Source organism: Nesoenas mayeri (genome assembly GCF_963082525.1).
Source record: "Nesoenas mayeri genome assembly, chromosome: W".
NCBI classification, from domain to species: domain Eukaryota; kingdom Metazoa; phylum Chordata; class Aves; order Columbiformes; family Columbidae; genus Nesoenas; species Nesoenas mayeri.
Genome location: NC_137553.1, coordinates 2,210,321 through 2,231,289, shown reverse-complemented (window position 1 = coordinate 2,231,289; position 20,969 = coordinate 2,210,321). Strand labels below are relative to the sequence as shown.

Sequence of the window (20,969 nt, the reverse complement as noted above, 5' to 3'; positions counted from 1 at the left end):
CCCCCCCCCTCTCCCCCAATTTTGTGGACTATTGCTGCTTTTGGCAGCAATATCACTTGTTTAAATTTCTCAGAGAAGCTGTGCTCTCTTCCTAAGGTTTAAGAATAAACTTCTCTTGTGGCAACTTCTTCACCAGAGTCACTTTACTCTTATTTTTTTCTTCTTTCCTCTCACAGGAAACTTCAGAACTAAGTTTTATATTCTCTGAAAGCTAATTACAGTCGGGGTAACCATTTACTTAAGAGTAAGGAATGACCTAGGATTCAGAGAACACAAAATTTATCAGTTAAAGAGCAAATTGTATTTTGCTTCATATGATATCCTGGTCCAGTACTTTCCAGGACAAAAGGCTTTTCTGGCCATTACATGTAAAAGGGTTAAGATTTAGTGAGGATGAAGGAAAACCACACAAAGGTAGCAAGAAGTGTCGGGAAATGGCTCAAAGATAATGGACATGGATCCATGGAACAGTTGTGCAAGCAGAGTTTGTTTTGATAGAGATAAGTTAGTAGCTTGACATGACTCTGGAGCTTAGCATAACTAGGCCCCAGCAGAAATTGCTGATCACAAAAGAAACGGCAAGGGTACTGTGACCTTGACAAGTTTCATAAACAACTTTGAAGAAGTGAGAGCTGAAAGAATGAGGAACTTGCATAGCTGGCTAACCGCAAGTAGGAGGACCATGCAAATGTAATCATTAGAGCTTAAGCCAATTAGTAAATGACTAGTAGGCATAATTAGTGTAACCTGTATAAATATGTGCTGCTATTGCTAATAAATCGAACTATGCTTTATCACTCATATTGAGTCATCTCAGCTTGTTCCTCTGCCGCTCGCAATTGGCGCCCGAACAGGGACCCTCGACAAAAAGGGACTATTATGATTACAGGAGTAGCGGATGCAGAGAAGCACTGGTACCCCAGCAACCGGGGGGTCAAGAACGACCGAACACTGGTCACACGGCGTGTCGTTCTGAAGACCTGAGCTGTCCGAAAGGGGTTCACCGTCTGCAGGGGCTACCACAAAGGGCTGCAACTGGTGCCAGAATCAGGGATGCATCAGCAACTGGTGCTAGAATCAGGGAAGCATCAGCGATAATCATAGGGTAAGGATATATTGCGTGATATATATATGCATAAACAGAGTATAAGTACCAGAGATATGGATCTCGAGGTAGCCCTAGATTTATTGTAGCGCTTTTTAGAAAAGCGGGGAGTAGACTGTATCAAGCATTTAGCGGGATTAGTAACGTTAGGTAAAGTTAAGGGTTGTTTTCAGAATCCGAATTCTCTTTTTGATGTCAGTGAATGGCGAAAACTAGGGGATGTGTTATGGGATATGGTTATAGATGATGATAAATCAGCGAAGAAATTAATGAAACCATGGTGAGAAGTTGTAAACAATATTAAGCATTATCAGTTAGAAAAGAATTTTGCCACGGTTGCGACAGAACGATTGGGGGGGGAAGGGAGTATATCAACAGGAGCACCACCAGCTAACGACCTGTTATTTGGGAACGATCGTGTTCCAGTCCCCCCTAGGGGTATGCCCATTACAGTAACTAAAAAAGTAAAAGCTGAAGTTACTGATTCTGTAAGCCCCCCACCAATCCCTCCGTGACCCTGCACCCCCACAGTTCCTCCACCGCCTGAGGGGGAGGAGGAACACGAAACTGTGGGTCCTGTAGCTAAGTCACCGGGGCCACAAACGCAATCCAGAGTAAGTAGGATCAATTGGAGAGAAATAATTAAACAAGCAGTCGAAAATAAACAGTATGGTATCATTGAAGATCTTACTAGCACCCAAGCTTTTCCTGTTCAGTTTGCAACAGTTGATGATGACACGCTTCAGGGTTCTTATAGCCTGTTGAGCTGGAAGTTATTATCTCAATTGCGTAGTACAGTGAATGAGTTGGGGTTACACGGTGAACCCACAAAACAGTTATTGAACTACATCTGGGGAGGAACCCTCCTGTGTCAGGAAGATATTAAAGTTATTATGAGAATGATCATGACGCAATTGCAATTGCTACTTTGGCAAGCGCATTGGCAGCGTTATTGTGAAATATCAGCGCATCACCCTAGAAATCCAAATGATCCCCTTTATGGAGTAACCGCTGAACAATTAATGGGGACTGGGGGGTTTGTTACTATTGATGCTCAACTTCAATTGGGGCCAGACATTTGTCTTGAGGCCATGCGAACAGCCCGGTTAGCAATAGCAGCAGTAAAGACCTCCCCCCCCTCACCATCATATATGGCTATAAAGCAAGGTAGAGATGAACTGTTTGCACAATTTATTGACCGCGTAACTGCAGCGATAGAACAGGCAGACGTACAGGAGTGGATGAAACCAGCACTGCTGAAGCAGTGTGTTTTAGAGAATGCTAACCAATCTACAAAAGCCATAATACTAACATTGCCAGGAGATGCAACAATAGAGCAGATGTTAGATTGCATGAGTAGGGTGCCGGTGGGGCCACAGGCGATGTTAGTAGAGGCAGTGAGGGAACTAGGGAAAGATCTAATACAGGCCCAGCAGCAGGCCTTTGCAGCCCTAGCCCCCTTGCGCCAAACTGAGAGGCAACCCCGATCTCCCCTGCGCCGAGAGAACAAATGTTTTCGTTGCAGACACGAAGGACATATCCGTAAAGAGTGCCGTGTCCGACAAGTTTGGTGTGAGAACTGCAAGATGAACAATCATAGCACCGTAGCTTGTGGACGGTCGGGAAACGCACGAACAAGCACGATGGGCCACCGCGCGACGACAATAGTGGTGGCTCCTGCTCAGCTGGATGAGACCACGCCCTCGACTCCGCAGCAACATCAAGCAGCAGCTCCCAGCTCCAACTCATTCCTGCCAGCACCCTGCGCACAGCCACAAGAGAGAGCCTCGGCCTGGACCTGGCAACAGCAGTAGACGTGACATTAATAGATCAGTGTCCACAAAAGATCCCAACATGCACTCTGGGACCAGTATTAATTAATGGAAAACCACAAGGCGCACTGCTAATCAGACGTTCATCAAGTGGAATAAAGGGACTTTTTATTCTACCCGGGATTATTGATGCGGACTTTAAAGGGACAATATCCATATTTGTTCAAACGTTATTTCCACCGGTGCATATCCCTATGGGGAGCAAGATTGCCCAATTAGTTCCCCTTCCTTACCTGACTGAGGACATGGAGGCCTTGTCAGCTGCAGATAGAGGGACAGCTGGATTTGGATCTACAGGAGGTCTTGCTATGCTGACCATGGATATGAATCGCCGACCAGTGACCACAGTCATTCTGTGTGTGGGAGGCGAACAAATCACTCTGGATGTATTACTGGACACTGGAGCAGATCTTACCATTATCGATAACAAACACTGGCCTCGTAACTGGCCGTTGTTACCTATGGCCAGGGGGGTTGAAGGAGTTGGCGGTCATTCCTCAGTTTCGCATAGCAAAGATCACGTTCGAGTCGTTATCGATGGAAGAACCACATCTACCTATATTACAGTGATGGCTCTGCCTCAGGGAGTTAACGGACTGATTGGTCGTGACGTGCTAGACCAGTTAGGTGTCATTCTTACCACCAATCGACCTTTTTAGCAGCGGTCACTGCAACATGGGCTTTCCCAATCCCACTTTGTTGGTTAACTGATAAGCCAGTTTGGGTCGAGCAGTGGCTGTTGAAGAAGGAAAGCCTTGAAGCAGCACATCAGCTTGTAAAAGAACAGCTAACGCAGGGACATCTCCAGTTATCTACTAGCCCCTGGAACACACCCATATTTGTTATCCGGAAAAGGTCTGGAAAGTTTTGTATATTACATGATCTCCGTGCTGTAAACGCCCAAATGCAAGCTATGGGAGCATTGCAACCCAGTTTGCCCAACCCAGCCATGCTACCTGAACATTGGCATCTTCTAATTGTGGACCTCAAGGACTGTTTTTTCACAATCAGCTTGCATCCAAATGACACTCAGCGTTTCGCATTCACGTTGCCATCTATAAACAGAGAAGCACCTGCACAACGATTTGAATGGGTAGTTCTCCCGCAAGGAATGAAGAACAGTCCAATGCTATGCCAGCTTTTTGTTGATAATGCTCTGCGCTCTGCTTGGCCCAAAGCAATCATTTACCATTATATGGATGATATATTGATAGCCCAAGAGCATCCTTTTACAAATCAGCAACATCTGTTCTTGTCCCATGCATTACAAGGAGAAGGACTAGTCATTGCGCCCAAAAAAAATACAATCGTCAGCCCCGTGGACGTATCTTGGGTGGCGAATCTCTGAATCTCAGGTTTGACCACAAAAATTGGAAATAAAAACTGATATCCAGACATTGCATGATGCTCAAAAACTTATGGGCAATTTACAATGGCTATGCCCAGTGGTGGGAATTTCGAATGATGATCTCGAAATCCTTCGATCTCTGCTCCATGGCGTGGATCCAGCTAGGCCTGTGCATTTATCAACTGAACAGCAGCTGACTCTGCAGCAAATTGCTAACCAAATTACTCAGCGTTGGGTCGATCGTCGAGACCCTAAGTTACCAGTGGACTTAACCATCCTCAATGGACCTTCTCAGCTCATTGGTGCATTGACACAATTCAAAAAGAAAAAGGGGGAGAGGGTCCGTGTCCTAGAATGGCTATACACAAAACTGCAACCGCAGAAATCAATCCAACAGAAATTAGAAAATCTAGCGGAACTGATTAGAAAAGGCAGGACGCGTATTTTGCAAATTACAGGGGCTGAACCAGGAATTATCAGGTTGCCTATAAAAAAGGACATGCTAGATTGGTGCATTAAAAAATCTGAGGAACTACAAATCAGCCTGCTTTCTACTGCGCAAGAGATTGCAGTAGATCAAGTGAAATCACCAGTATTGCAATGGATTAGTCAAAATGATTGGATCATGCCGCCAAAAAGGAGTGAGACACCTTTACCTAACGTGGTTACAGCCTTCACAGACACCGGTAAGAGATCAAAGCGTGCAGCAATCACCTGGATGGAGAATGGAGTATGGCACCACCATATTCTGTCAGCCATACCGGGACACTCATTGCAAACGCTGGAATTAGCCGCCGTCGTCTGGGCTGTTTTTCGATGGCATGATCAGAGTCTCAACGTAGTAACAGACTCATTGTATGTTGCTGGAGTGCTACACAGGATAGAAGATGCTAGAATTAAAGATTCCAAAAATCTTCGCTTGAACGAGCTCTTTCGTGAACTTCAATCTGCCCTCCAACAACGTCGGAAACCGTATGCAATCATCCACATAAGGAGTCACATGTGGTCTCAGGGTCTGGGTGAAGGAAACCGGAGAGCAGACCAACTAGTGACGCTCACCGTACCCATAAGTGATTTTGTCAAGGCTCGAGAAGCCCACAATGCCTTTCACCAGAATGCTAAAGGACTGAGAAAACAGTTTAATATCACTACGGAAGAAGCAAAAGGGATCGTGAGAGCATGTATTGAATGTAGTCATCATGGACCAGGTCTAGGCATTGGGGTGAATCCTCGCGGTCTAGGCCCATGCGAGCTTTGGCAAATGGACGTCACCCATGTGCTGGAGTTTGGTCGACTTAAGTACCTGCATGTCACTATAGATACATATAGTCATTTTGTATGGGCAACTCCTCAGACCGGAGAAAAGGCGATACACGTAATCAGACACCTAACAAGCTGCTTTGCAGTAATGGGAGTGCCTCAAAAATTGAAGACAGACAATGGTCCAGCATATACCAGTGAAAAAATGAGGAAATTCTGTCAAATGTGGGGGGTTTTACATATCACTGGTATTCCTTACTCCCCGACGGGTCAAGCTATTGTAGAGAGGTCTAATCAGACTATAAAGAGGTATTTGCAGAAATTTCGCGATGTTAGAGACATACAGGAAAGAGTCTCTAAGACTTTGTAATGAACTACCTGTGTATATTTGGGGACTCTGAAGTAGTGCCTGCGAAGTGCCACTCTGGGGTCCCTAGCACCAGTAGACCACACGGCATGAAGGTCTACTATCGAGACTTGTCAACAGGGAAATGGGAAGGGCCTGCTGAGGTACAATTTATTGGCAAAGGTTATATGTGTGTTCCTACACCCTCAGGCCCGCAATGGATCCCAGCCAGATGGACTAAGGCAGTTCTGGATAGCCAACTGCCAAGATCATCTGAGGATAAAGAATCTGCATAAATGCAATTATCAGAGACTGATATCAGAATTTTCTTAAAATGTGGCAACTTCTGATCATAATGTTAAACGTTTATACAGTTACAGGGTTTGTGAGTAGGTCCTCGTTTGACCCTCGGGAAAATGTTTGGGTAACTCTTGGGAGAGCCACAAATACCACTACCTTCTGTGCAAGCTTGGCAACGCCAAGTACGCCTTTTATTACTTGCTTAGTTGGTGTACCATTGAATGACAGTTCCTATGGCCTCTTTAACCAGTCGCTCTCTGAGCATCAGCAGGAATACAAATGTCCCCCCTAAAAAAGAGTGGGCTCCAAGACTTTCTTGACCAACCTTTTGACTGGCAGAAGCTTCCTTATGGTCCTGATCCACAGGAAATTGAACTAGTAGACTCCTCAAACGCTTCCTACTGTATTTTCCTTAACAGCTCAAAAAACAGCTGCGCAGTAACTGGAAGTTGGCACTGCAGTCTCACTGTGACTCCAGTCTCCCCAATAGGTAATGTGAAACAATGGGAGAACCAGTGGTGTCAAAAGGTCCTGCATAATAAGAGTCACCCAGTTAGTGTCTCCCATTTCCCTAAACGTCTACCTATGGGGTGGTTTCTTATTTGTGGCAATCGTGCTTGGAATGGCATCCCGGCCTGAATAATAGGAGGACCGTGCATGATCGGTCAACTTAGTCTTGCTTTACCACATCATCACCCAAACAAATTGAACCCAGGAAAAGAGAGCTTGCACAGACCCTTGATAACACCTGTGATGATAACGTACAACTCTGGAATAAATGGGAAGTGATATTTGCGTCCTTCTTTACCCCAGGCCTTGCTGCCACCCTAGCACATAGAAACTTAGAGACGTTATCTTGTTGGGTAGTGAAACAAGCCAACCTTACCAGTAGAGTGCTTTCAGATTTAGCAGAGAGCATGAGTAGTGTGCAACATGCCGTATTACAAAATCGGATGGCCATTGATTTTTTGCTCCTAGCCCATGGCCATGGATGTGAGGACTTTGATGGTATGTGCTGTATGGATCTAGAAGATAAGTCACGATCAATTCACAAAGAAATTAAGCAGTTAATGGATCATTCACAGAAAATCAAAGAAGATGTAGGGCTGTTTGGCCTGGAAGGCCTCACAAAGTGGCTGGAACTGGGAGGATGGGTCAAAGACCTTTTGCAAAGTCTGTTAACTATTGTGATTATTGTAGTTATTGGGCTTTTGTGTTTAAGCTGTGCTTTATCTTGTATTAAGAGAATATTTGAGCGCATGTTGGGACAAGCTCTGCTCATACAAAAGAAAAAGGGGGAATTGTCGGGAAATGGCTCAAAGATAACGGACATGGATCCATGGAACAGTTGTGCGAGCAGAGTTTGTTTTGATAGAGATAAGTTAGTAGCTTGACATGACTCAGGAGCTTAGCATAACTAGGCCCCAGCAGAAATTGCTGATCACAAAAGAAACAGCAAGGGCACTGTGACCTTGACAAGTTTCATAAACAACTTTGAAGAAGTGAGAGCTGAAAGAATGAGGAACTTGCATAGCTGGCTAACCGCAAGTAGGAGGACCATGCAAATGTAATCATTAGAGCTTAAGCCAATTAGTAAATGACTAGTAGGCATAATTAGTGTAACCTGTATAAATATGTGCTGCTATTGCTAATAAATCGAACTATGCTTTATCACTCATATTGAGTCGTCTCAGCTTGTTCCTCCGCTGCTCGCAAAGAAGAGTCTGCGGAGGATTACATGCAGGTGAAAAGACTGATGTTTATCAATGCTGTATTTGGGATTTTATGCCTAGCTAAAGTACTAAGTCAAAACTTCTTTCTTGTCTCTGGAGACATAAATTAATTTCACAAAATCTATGCTTTTGGCACCTGTAACCATGTCTTGAAGTAAAAATTTAAATGTATTTGTTCCTACACTTGTTTGGCCATGTCAAAATCATGGCTGGCTTGATTTTTTTTATATGGATGTAGGAACTAAGTATGTATGCATTATTCAAGAATCAATGTACACAGGTGTAAATGACTGTCCTACGTGATCTGCAAAGCATGATGGGAATGCATTGATTCCAACTCTGCAGAAGAACATTTTTCTTTCTTTTTTTTTTTTTTTTACATTTATAAAACTATAAAAAAAACTTCATCCAGTGATCTAGGTCTTTCCAGACTGTTTGGTCTAATAAATGGCTATTTAACAATGACAGAATGTTCAAAAGCAGGAACTGTGTACACTTTTAAAATCCTGCATGTGAAGCAGTGTACTTCATATTCATAAGGGCCGATAGACTCATGTGATTCAAAACTTTGGAATCATTGCAAAAACAGAAATATGATTTGAAAAATATTTTGGGGAAATACTACATAATGTAGTGCACTAGCTTATGCCAAGGAAACTTGGAATAAGGCAACAAGTTAAATTTCATTAACAGGTGAGGGCTGTTTACATTGAGACAAATACAGGGTGTTTCAAAAAGATGGACCCAATTTGTGTGCTTTGAAATTGGGTCCATCTTTTTGAAACATCCTGCATTTTAAAAATAGGAACTATTGTCAACAGTCCTTTGTAAGTTTATAAAAAGTTTGCAAAGGTGTTAGCTTGTATGTTTGTTTCCAGTAATAAGTATTACTGAAGAATGAGGTACAATTTCTAAACACTGCAACACATTGCATACATCTCTTTAATAGCCATGTAACTAAATTGTTAAATTTTTATTTCAGATTATTCAAAAGATGCTGATTCCTTATCAGATGAAGCTACCCACAATAGCAATCAAAATAACAGCAACTGTTCCTCTCCTCCTCAAATATCAGATTCTGTTTCCTTAAATACTGATAGTAGCCAAGATATTTCTCTCTGTTCTCCAGACAAAGAAATACATGCTGCTGTCTTATCCAAGATCAGGTTTGTAAAATACTGCATACCACTGAGCAAATGACCATTCCTTTAATTCATTAATGATTCCTTTATCATGGACTTACAGGTTATCTTTTTGTGGTTCTAGTTAAAACGTGCCTTTTTTTTTTTAATTCATCAATAGAAACAAGACATTTGTTCAAAATTATCATGGAACTTGCAAGTATTTGATAAAAAAATGAGTTATTGTCATGTTGTACTTTTTGACACTTTTAAACTGTCTTTTAAAATTGCTGTTGAATTTAATTAAACTTCTGAAATCAGAATATGATCATGTAATTGATGACACAAACAAGAGTTGCCAAAACGAACCCTCTATAGAATATATTTTTGTAATGGTAAGATAGCAAATCATAAATTTGGTTGTATACTGGTGTTTATCCTGTAGTGTGTGTACAGTATGGCTGTGTTACATGTCAATTATTAATTTTTTTAAAACAGTTCTTAAAGGAAAATGTTGGTTCCTTTTGGAATTTCTTTTAAGAGCCATATTTTTTTCCAGGCGAGAAGATGAAAATTTGAATAATCTTTTGCAAAATGGAGGTCAATTGAGCATTACAGTAGAAGAAAAAATAAATGTGCAAGAGAAGGTTACAAATTTGTCTGAATACGAATTAAGCATTGAAGAAAGATTAGGCCTCATAAGAAAATATGTTGATCTAAGCACTCCTACGGAGGGGTCTCACAAATCAGACCAAATACACATGAATATCAATAGACTGGTTAATGAAGAGGCAGTGCCAGTTCCTGTAGAAAGGTTGCAAACACAGGAAACAGTTTGAGTAAAGAGCTTTTTGAAAAACAATATGAAAGGAGAAAGCGAGTACTTGGAAAATGGAAATAAATATCCTATAAATAAAGTAAATGGACATCCTGAGGAAGTAGTACAGTTTCCCAGTAAAGACAAACTAATGAGAAGCACTACAGTTGATGGCGATTCTTCTGCTGAGCTGTCTGTTTCAAGGAGCACTGAAGATGTGTCCCCACAGAAAAGTGGTCCTGTGATGAAATCTCACAGCATCATCAGTATGAACACTGGTCTGAAAATCTGCGATATCGTCAGTGAAAATGGATCTCAACAGCCAAACTCAGTGGTAAAATCAGCATCCAATAGTGCGAATGGAAAAACCATAGTCCGAAGTAAATCAACTACTCTTCTGTATGATCAGCCTTTGCAGGTTTTTCCTGGACCGTCATTGTCATCAGATTTATTGTCTTCTGCAAGAACTGTGTTCAAGTTTGACTCAAATCACAATCCCGAAGGTGCTAATGTAGTGAGAGGATCAGTGACAAGTGGTGCACAGATGTACTGCACTCCCGAGTATAATATTCAGTGCAGCAGCAGTGCAACAATGAAAGACATCTTGTGGCCCCAGAAACAAAACATCCAAACAGAATAAGGCAGCTTACCTCCTTCACATCTGCTTAAGTCTAACAGAACAGAAATCCCCAGCTATGTAAAGCATTCTGCCAATATGAATTTATCTAATTGTAACGATGTCCAAGCCAGCACTGTATATAACACTCAACAACAGATGGCTGGGAGACACATAGATGTGTGGGCTATTCCACCAAATGATAGACTGCTCCCAGGAGGAACCAGACGCACTCTTCAAAGGCAGAGCAGTGTATGCTCTACAGCTTCTATAAATGTTGGGCATACTGGACCTTCAAGGCAGGTCTAGGTTCCTGAAGGGGACTACTTAACATACAGAGACTTGCATTCAGTGGGAAGAGTTCCACCAGTAACGTCTGGGCAACAGAGACCTCTTTCTGCAGGGACATATAGCATTGATGATCCAAAAGTGCCCCGACCACAGAGTGCTCGGCCATCAGTGAATGAAACACCAGAAAGAACTATGTCAGTTAGTGACTTTAATTACTCATGGACTAGCCCTTCAAAGAGATCAAACCCAAGGGTTAACTCTGACCACTCTTTATTAGACCCTCCAGGAAAAAGTAAAGTCTCTCATGATTGGAGGGAACAGGTGCTGCGATATATTGAGGCTAAAAAGCAAGAAAAGGTAAAAATAATATTAAAAAAAAAATCTAGCTTTCTGTTATCTAGATACGGAATAAGTTAAATATTCTGTGTTTTGAACTGCTTTTAATTACCAGTGAAAATGTACTTTCGATACTGCCTTAAAAAGGATAAACATGTTTGTACTGAATATGTGAGAAACAGTCAAATGGTAGACTACAAATGAACTTCTCCCCCAAAGAAAAAAAGTCCCTGTTGTTTTTTCATCATACTTACCAACTTAGTCCAATTACTTGAGAATACATTAAATAATGCCATATTGACCTGCTGGACTGCAAGGCCAGCTCTTTTAGGTCAGGTAATTTTTATTGTTGTTCACAGTATCACAGTATTGCAGTATGTTTGGGATTGGAAGGGACCTCAAAAGATCATCTAGTCCAATCCCCCTGCTGGAGCAGGAACGCCTAGGTGAGGTCGCACAGGAACATGTCCAGGTGGGTCTTGAATGTCTCCAGAGAAGGAGACTCCACAACCTCCCTGGGCAGCCTGTTCCACTGCTCTGACACCCTTACTGAGAAGAAGTTTTTTCTCAAATTTAAGTGGAACCTCTTGTGTTCCAGCTTGATTGTTGTAACATTGTATTCATATACTAAAATATTCTCTTACACTTCTTTTGATCTTTCTGTTTTGCCTTTTTTCCCTATTTTTTCAATTTAAGAACAAGGAAAAGAAAGTCAGTAAAATGTACTTGGAAGTATAGCTCTACAGCTTCAGTTGCTGAAGAATTAAAAAGCCATAATTAACATATATTTGCTTCCAAGCCAGTTATCTTTTGAAGTTGGATATTTGACAGATTGTTGAATGAATATTTATTGCTGTGAGATGAGGACACTTAAAAATCTTGTTCATTTCAGGAAATCACAGGAGATTTTGATATAAATAGAGATGATGAAAAGGATTCTTGCTATCAAGGATTTGAGCTGATACGTAGAGCTGAACAATTGTATATCTTCAAAGAATTTGAGACTGGAAGAGTGTAATCTATGGTGTCCATCAAAACCAATTTAAAATATCATCACTAAATATTGGGCAGAATCTTGATATACTTGATCCTATTTCCTTGGAGGGGAAGTAAAGCAGCCAAAATACATTTTGATTATGCCTGCTAGATGGATTTTCTTTTTCTTTTGCAAGAACATAGTTTGGTTTGTGATTATTATGCTAAATACTTTGATAGCTAAAGAAATTTAATGGGAGATGACTGAAAAAATTACTTTTAACTATGATTTTTCTTTGGAAATACAAGTGTTTGGAGGGATGGGTTTGGTTTTGTTTGTTTTAGGTTGCATAACTTCTGCTGATAGAAAGAGATGGCTTTTGTTTGTTTTTAAAGAGGCCTGTACAACAGTCACACCTGTTCTTCTGATCCATTTTGAGTCAAGTACAACATAGAATATTTTAAGACTTCCACAATACTGTGCTGCAGTGTGGGGATCCTTTGTCCCACGAGGCAATCACAAACCATACCATGTTCCAACCCTAACAGTGCATTCTTTGATATTCTGTTCTCCTTGATGCACAAATCAAATCTTACATGAAACAATAGAGAAGTAAAAATCCTAGCAATACTTGAATGGAGGGGAAAACAAAACTTCAGTGTATTGCTAATGCAATTTTTTTATAGCTCCTTCCTATATCATCTACATTTGATGTTAGAAACGTTTAATACATCAGTGAGATCTGTTCAGATACTGTAGCAGTGTAGTCACCTTGACTGAAGTGAAATTGATTGCCTGACTTGATTCCTTTTATATCTGTCCATATTTTCTATCATGCTTTATATGTAAACTTTAATTTTTGTTTCCTACTGGAATGATATGGAATAGCTGTTATTGAATTCTTAGCTGTGCATCTAATTTAGCAGATCTTTAGAAGTCTGTTTTGTATGTGTGTATTTCTTTTGTTCTGTCCTTGAAGAGTTTTAAAGTAGCTTTTATTTAGCAACCTGAGACTTATTTATGGGTTTAAAAGTGAATGTGTATATAATTGTCTACTTTATATTCTCTAGAATATGGCTAATTTTTTTTTTTTTTAAATCTGGACTGTGAAAAATATAGATATGATGCAATATAGCAGATGGCCAATATGATAATGTGTAAAAGTTAAGGATTCACTGGATATTTTTTTTTTGTTCTTTTAAAATAATAGTTTCAGATATTTTGTTTGTAATTACAAATTAGCTTGGAGGGGGCTTAATCTGTAAACCAGACTTCTGAAATGTTTTGAAATCTGAGAAAAAAAAATCTGTAATTACAGAACTTACTTAAGGAACAAGGATTTTTTAGAAATTACTTTGACAAAGCTTTCATGGATTTAAAATGGTGTGTTGTTTTGGTTTTTTTTTAAGCATAAGATACAACAGTGACAAAAGCAGGTATACAAAATTAACCCTTATGAATAATATTTAATTAATATCTTCTTGTCTGTGGTTATACACAACAGTATAGGTTAATAATATTACCTTTGCTGTGACTCTTCAGAGTCTGTTATTGAATTTAATCATGTTTATTATTTCTATGCTGTGCTTCTTAGGAAAGAGTGTGTAGCAAGTTTTTGGAGTTTGGTTTTGTTGGTTTTTTGTTTGTTTTTTTGTTTGTTTGGTTGGTTTGGTTTCTTTTTTTTTTGTGAAACTCCTTAAATACTTTTTTGTTTTTATAAAATTTAGTAACTAGGGGGAGTGGGTGAACCCAATTAAATAAATGGTGTCTGCTTATTGGCCAAAATTGGAGAAGCTAATTCTTGGGTTTTTTATTAGCCCTTTTTACACGATACAGGTAGAAAAAAACCTTTCAAGAGTTTAATTTGCATGAGGAGATATACAGGATAGTTTTAAGTCTAACAAAAATTATTAAAAATGGATTCCAGCCAAGTAACCAGCATTTGTAACCTTTGACAAGATGTAAGGGAGCATACTCCGATCAACTAAAATGATCCATCTGGTTGAAGGAAGGTGAAAACAGACTATTTGTAAATAGAAATTTTGCATATATTCAGAAGAAACTTTTTGCTTACCTGATACAAAGAATATTTTTTGTGGGATAGAGAAAAGGGCTTCTTTAAATGTCAAGCTGCTCTCTAGTGGTTATATATGTAAGCTGTTGGAAAGTATGCAATCAATTCTGCTCCATCCCCCAATCTTATAACTTTAGGGTTTTTTTAGTACAGGTGAGTTTTTAAGAACAGTAATATTTTTCAACATATTTTCTTTTGGAGGGTGACTTGCCCATTTTTACTACCTGATATGTCACAATAGTGTTCTATAGTACTCTTGTTGAAAGTTTTCATTTAGGAATTTAAACTCATAGTGCCTGTGTAAACCATTAGTAACAAACATTTTATTGTGTGGTAGAGGGATTTCTTATTTGTAAACTGCAATAATAAATATCTGAAATGGTTATCTACAAATATCTATGATATTTTTATGTGCTGAGTAGGCAGAAACAGTTGCTAGGCCTGATTCTAGCCTTTCCTTACATAGGTATATTTTCTTTTTTTGTTGTGGATCTCTTGGGAATTCCATCAAATGTGTGTTTGCTTTCAATTCTAATTTTATCTGGAATTAAGTCCTCTATTTTTATCTACTTTATCTAATATTTATCTAGAATGGCAGAGCATTCAGAGAAGAGGTCATAAAGTTACATTCCTGTTTTCCATTTCAGAAATTAAAATAGGTGGTTTTATTCTTAAAGTTGCCAGTGTATGGTCCCTTATTTAAAAACAAAACAAAAAAAATCCAAGTGTTTCAATATTGATATAGAATTGCAGTTTTAATCAAAGTTTGAATTTTTTTCCTGATTTTTTTTTCTCTACATACCTAATTTAGAAAAATATTTTCATTGATACAGCCTCAGATTCTTTCCAAGTTAAACTTGTTTAAATATGTCAAGGGAAGTAACTTCAGTAGGTTTGTGCACACATAAAATTAAGTGCTTAAGTGTTTGAAAGATCATAGCCTGAAGAATATTTGGACTCTGATAAATTACAGGAATGCTATCCATTCAGTTAGCTGTCAGTTTTAAATTTTAATTTCAGTTTTATTTTGTTTCTCTATTTTAATGGACTACTGAACCATCAATGTGTTATAATGATATTTTGTGGAGTTCAGAAATCAACACATCACACTTCAAAAAGAATAAAATTCTTGTGCATTTTTAATGTAAACAACAAAAGTTCTGACCCTGCAAACATTTTATGACAGTAATATTTAAACTACATGTAATTATCCATATGTAACTCTTTAATAGGAACACTGTAACTTTTTTTTTTTTTTCCCCCCAGGATCAGAAGCCTAATATTTTTATTTTCCCCTCCCTTGTAACTGAAGGAGAATAGTTTAATAATGTTTAAGTTACTCTTCTTTGGGATAAACTGTTATCTTACTAGAATTCTGTAAGATTTCAAACAAAGCTTTTTTAGCTTGCATGCTTTTATTCAGAAAGGCTTTAAGCATCAATTTTAAGCACTGAGTAAACTTTTTCCAATCAAGTTTAACTAAAGAATTTTAGATAGTCAAGGTGAGAATGAAAAGTGAAGAGATTTCTACACATAGCCTCTAAGGATTTCTATACCAAAATTTAATAGATTGCCATAAGAGACTCCAACCAGTCTACTAGGTAAATTCCACTATTGTCTTGCACCTACGTAAATGTGTTAAGGTACTTCAATTCCCAAAAGACACAATTTTGAAATCTGAAATTGGTAATTATCTTTTAAGCTACAAAATAGAGAGTATGTTCTGATTCTTAGCATTCAAAAATAATGTAAATAAACTCCAAAACTATGTTACTAGCTGCCTGCATCTAAAGTGATTCCTTTAGAGGCTGATTTTGACTACAAATCTTGATTTATACACTGAATACTTTTTTACTTCATACATAGTCATTTTTTTCTTGATATATTGTAGCTTTTAATATGTGTTCTTCATGGTTGAATAACTGATTTCTAGTAAACTTAGCCTTTACAAAAATATAATGGAACATGGCATGTATATTGGTTAGTATATATGAGTAGCTGAAATGAGAATACTCAAGCCTCAAATATTTGAATTATTATTTTGCAGGCCTAAGACACTGTGGGAAATCAGGTAGAGAATGCAGTTGGTACTTGGAATTAACATTCATATTTAATCTGAAGTTTAGACCATGCATTTATTCCATATAAAATTTATTTTTAATAAATTGAAATTAAAATCAGAGGGGTTTTTTTTTGGCACCTGCTTATTTATATTTCTGGAAATGTCTTCTCTGGTGCAGCAATCTTCAGAATTCTTCCTAGGAAATGTACAACCTTCTTTTGTGCTTGTGTTGAGAAGCAAAATTAAGAGGGATACCATTCACTCTCCAAATGCCTCAGTTTCTCTCTTCCCAGCTAGAAATAAGAAGAGGAAAAATACTTCCTAGATTTGTCAAAGGGAATATCTTCTTGTCTTAAATTAATGCTTTCATACAGCTCCATGTAATTTAAAATAGTATTTGTTCTGTATAGTTTGTACTTATGGGTTCTTTCTAATTTAAGTGCTGAGATACTGTGCCCAATGTAGAGAAGGAGAAAAATGGTGTTTGCAGTACTTTTCATGTCTTCCATACATCAATTGCACAATCAGTTTTTGTACTTTGGAAAAAGTCCCTACCAAGAAAGGAGTTTTTATAAACCCTTGAATAAAACTACTCTTGGGCTATGTAATCACCTTGAAGCTCACTAAACTGAGTTAACTGAAATCTTAATTCCTGATGGAAAAGTTTGTGCCTCTACAAATTGTAGGAAAGTTCTACCTCCTATTGCAGATCTACCTTAGAATGTCACTATTTATTGACCATCTCTTTGGGTCTTTCTAGGAGAAGAGTGAACCTAATGAATCTAGGGATCTTTATAGTAAGATGGTCTTCTAGAGACACTTTCAGAAGATAACTTTCTAGTCTCACCATGCATTTCTTCTATTTTTATTTATCTTTTTGCCATTTACAGAAGATGTAGAGATATAGGAGCCTCTGAGAGGAGCTTCCTGTGAGTAGACTTCAGGGAGTTGCTTGTACAAGGCCACCTGGATAATTATATAGAATAATTTGAGAAGAGTTGTAGGAAGATGCTTTGAGACACTAAAGAGCTAAGGAAAACTGGCTTTAGCAGTTTCATCTGGGTGTTTGGACTGAAACTTAGAGGACCAGTAAGCTCAGATAGAATTTTTAGTAGATATTTGAATGCCAAGTACAATTTTCCCCTCCCAAGAGCGGAAAAGCTTCTGGAGACTTGTATGGAAACTTGAAAAATACATTGACTAGAGAACAGGATAGGTGTAGAAGAGAAGCATGAAGAAAGATCATTGTGCCATTGAGTGAGAGGTTATCCAAGAGCCTTGGCCAAGAAAAGCCAAGTGTTGTCAGTAAATACTATTTTCCAAGGGGATTTCAAATGATTGTGCTACCAGAACATCTGAGGAGTATGAATATGCAGAGGCATATAACCTTGATTATTAAACTGGTTTTAGTTTCACAAGATAAAGCTAATATGAAAGAACAAATGTCTGCTTGAGGACTAGTGACTGTTTTCAAAATCAGAGTAGTATGTATAGTCAACAGACAAACACCAAAATGTATTTATTCATGTAAGAGTTGTTGCAGTATCTTAGTTAACTGATATATATTTTGAACTTTTTTTTTACTTGGAAAAATAAGAAACCTTAAAACAAAAACAAAACACACTTTGAATTTGCCGGGTTTTGATGCTTTGTGGTATATATTTTGCTATGACTGTATCTTTTCATGTGTCTTTGACACTGTTTTAAGAGAGGTTTGTTTTATTTCTCAGGTGGCACATGGGGGATTTTCCTTTTCTTCTTTTGTGCAGTCTTTTTATTTTGTTTTGTTCTTATAACTACAAAAAAACATGGTGGCAAGGTGGTAACGTCTACTGTTTTCTTTCTATTACCCTTGCCAATAATGCAGAGGTCAGGTTTGCAAGGTAATGAAGCTCAAAACCAAACCACTATCACTTCTGTCCTTGAACTCACATTACCTGTTTGATTGCCTACAGTGGCACGGGGATGGACTCCAAGGTTTCTTACTAGCTTCTTTTTCTTTAAATGAGGCTCATTCACATTCTTGAATGAAGTGTTATGGAAATGCATTGTGGATGTTGACAGCATTGCAATGGCAAGAAAACCCAGTCAGTCAAATCTCTGTCTCTGTGTAGGTGCAGGTAATTATCTACGACACCATGGATAGGATATGTTCATTTGTAGAAACATATGCTGGGATAGCAGTTGGAACTGGGGCTTCTTTAAAATGTGAAACAGGATTTGACTTTCACTCAGGTATTGAAGGCAGCATAACTGAAATAGCATCCTCTTTTTATAAGACAAAATAGTTAACTATATGAAGTGGGATAGTTTTCTTTTTTTCTTCAGCAGGGGCTTTGAAAGAAGAAATTTGCAGCAAAAGACATAATTGCAAGTGGAAATTGGAATATGTGGGATGATTTCAGGAAAGCAAATTGAAGCTGATTAAACCTTCCAAAGAAAAAACTTGAAATCTGTTGTGATGAAATTCTGATGATAAGCTAGAATTTGTAGGAGACATTCTGGATTAATCTCTAAGGACCATATATACAGGCAGGACTTACTGCAATGAAACTAAATGGATGCTTGTAAGTTATTACGATGCACCAATCTATTTTCTTTTTATAACTTCAGTAATTTCACTTACATTTCTACAGACATTGGATATTGTGAAGTTACATAGTTGTTGATGCATATTGCCTATGTAGACTCTACCTCTGTCAATGCAACAAAAAAGAGTTTTCCTGCTCTGCTTTAGATTTTTTAAAAAGACAGTAGAAAATAATGTAAATTTAATACATCTGATCTGTAAATAAACTAAAAAAATACGAGCACACACATTACCATTTCTCAGAATACTTTTGGCATAAAAATCATCTTAACAGAATAGGTTCTGATATGTGTCCATTTATATAGGATGATTAAAGGCTGAAATTTGCACACTTCAGTTGTTTATAATATTCAGAAATAGAGCATTTTAATATCCTTGTATCCTATTACTAGTGGGATAATGGTGCTAGGCAGAAAAGTCTAACTCAAGACTGTAGCATTTTTTTTTAATGTGGGAATCATACAGATGGATGAGTGACTACTTAGACTGGGTAAGAGCACGAAGCATATGGGAGAGGAGGGAAAAGGCTGACCATCTCAACGCAGAGCTGCGGAGCTGAACAGTAACTATGAGGCTTCCTAAGAAATGTTGTCATCTCCAGCGTCGTTCTTAGTGAAATAGTTTGAATGCACTGTATATCTTTACAGTTGTGTACCTTACTGCTGTTTGTCATCATTATACTTATCAAATCAGTGACACATTTTAACAAAATAACAACATTTATTGGACATATCATTACAGTTTTCATATTAAAATCTTGAGCTTGTATGTGAATTTGCTCAGTTTTTCTTGTGAAGTAGACACCAAAAGATGCTCAGAGAGCATATAATTTCTGTCTGCTAGCTGTGTGAGATTCTTGTTTTGTGTATGATCTACTGTGAATTGTTACAAAAATCTCTGAATTTTATGCAGTAAAAGTGCAAATACTATCAGTTGCACTGCAAGAAAATAATTATTGAGGTAATTCAGTGACACAAGTGCTAAAAGCAAAGATCTTGTTTAGTATGTTCTAGTAGATTAGCACTCAAAGTAAGTTTTTGGTTTTCAAATTTTTTTTCTCTGGAGGTCAAAGCTGATGAATATAATGAAAATTGAGTGCAATTGTACATTATCCAGAAGAGTAGTTTTAGTAATGTTCCTAGAATTAAAAGCAGTCAAGCATGAGAAATATTGAAATAATAAAGGAGGAATTGAGGATTGCTGCTTATAAAATGTATGACAATGAGTATCCATGTTTTATTCAGATATCTTTGACAAATGGACAAATGTGCCAGCCTCAAAGACCTCAGTCAAACTACAGCCAAGTCCATCATCTCCCTCCTCAATCATCAGTAGCAAGACATCCATCTAGAGAACAATTAATTGATTATCTGATGTTGAAAGTTGCCCACCAATCTCCCTATACCCAATCTCAGTGTTCCCCCAGGCAAAGTCATGAATTGGCAAAGCAAGAGGTAAAGAGAAAATCTAACTTGAATGAATATATGACACCTGTCTGTCAGTGGTGGTGAATTCTTATATTGTTTTTGTTTATTACTGTTTCTCTGTAGATGGTGACAGAAATCATGTAGAAATTTATCTCCAGCAGAAGACAATGTTATCTCAGTGTGGTTCTGCTACTGAAATCACACATTCCTTCTAGTTTTGAGCTCTTTTTCCTTTTAATGTGAACATTTTTAAAGAGAAATGCAGCAGTTTCTTAACATAATGTGCCAGAAACTTATACTTGCATCTCAGCCTTTCCTCACAGGAGAGGTGTTCCAGCCTGCTCATCATTTTTGTGGTCTCCTCTGGACCCTCTCAAACAGGTCCATGTCTTTCCTGTACTGAGGACTCCAGAGCTGGATATAGAACTCCAGGTGGGGTCTCACCAGAGCTGAGCAGAGGGGCAGAATCACCTCCCTTGACCTGCTGGCCACACTTCTTTTGATGCAGCCCGAGATACAATTGGCCTTCTGGGCTGCAAGTGTACATTGCCAGCTCACATCCAATATTTCATCCACCAGTACCCCCAAGTCCTTCTCCTCAGGGCTGCTCTCAATCTCTTCATCCCCCAGCCTGTATTCTTACAGGGGGTGGCCCTGACTCAGATGCAGGACCTTACACTTGGCCTTGCTGAACCTCACCCAGTGTACCATGAACCCACTCATCCCACAGCTGGA

At 38.5% G+C, this 20,969-nt stretch overlaps 1 pseudogene across 1 annotated transcript in view; it reads left to right on the top strand.

The window, feature by feature from the left end:
* Positions 1–20,378, top strand: part of LOC308051401 (erbin-like) — an 82,106-nt pseudogene extending 61,728 nt beyond the window's left edge. Inside the window, exons 15-18 of the transcript in view lie at positions 8,907–9,090; positions 9,605–11,126; positions 20,052–20,261; positions 20,358–20,378. The product of the transcript in view is annotated as an erbin-like (transcript). The remainder of the gene's footprint in view (positions 1–8,906; positions 9,091–9,604; positions 11,127–20,051; positions 20,262–20,357) is intronic.
* The last annotated feature ends 591 nt before the right edge of the window (positions 20,379–20,969 follow it).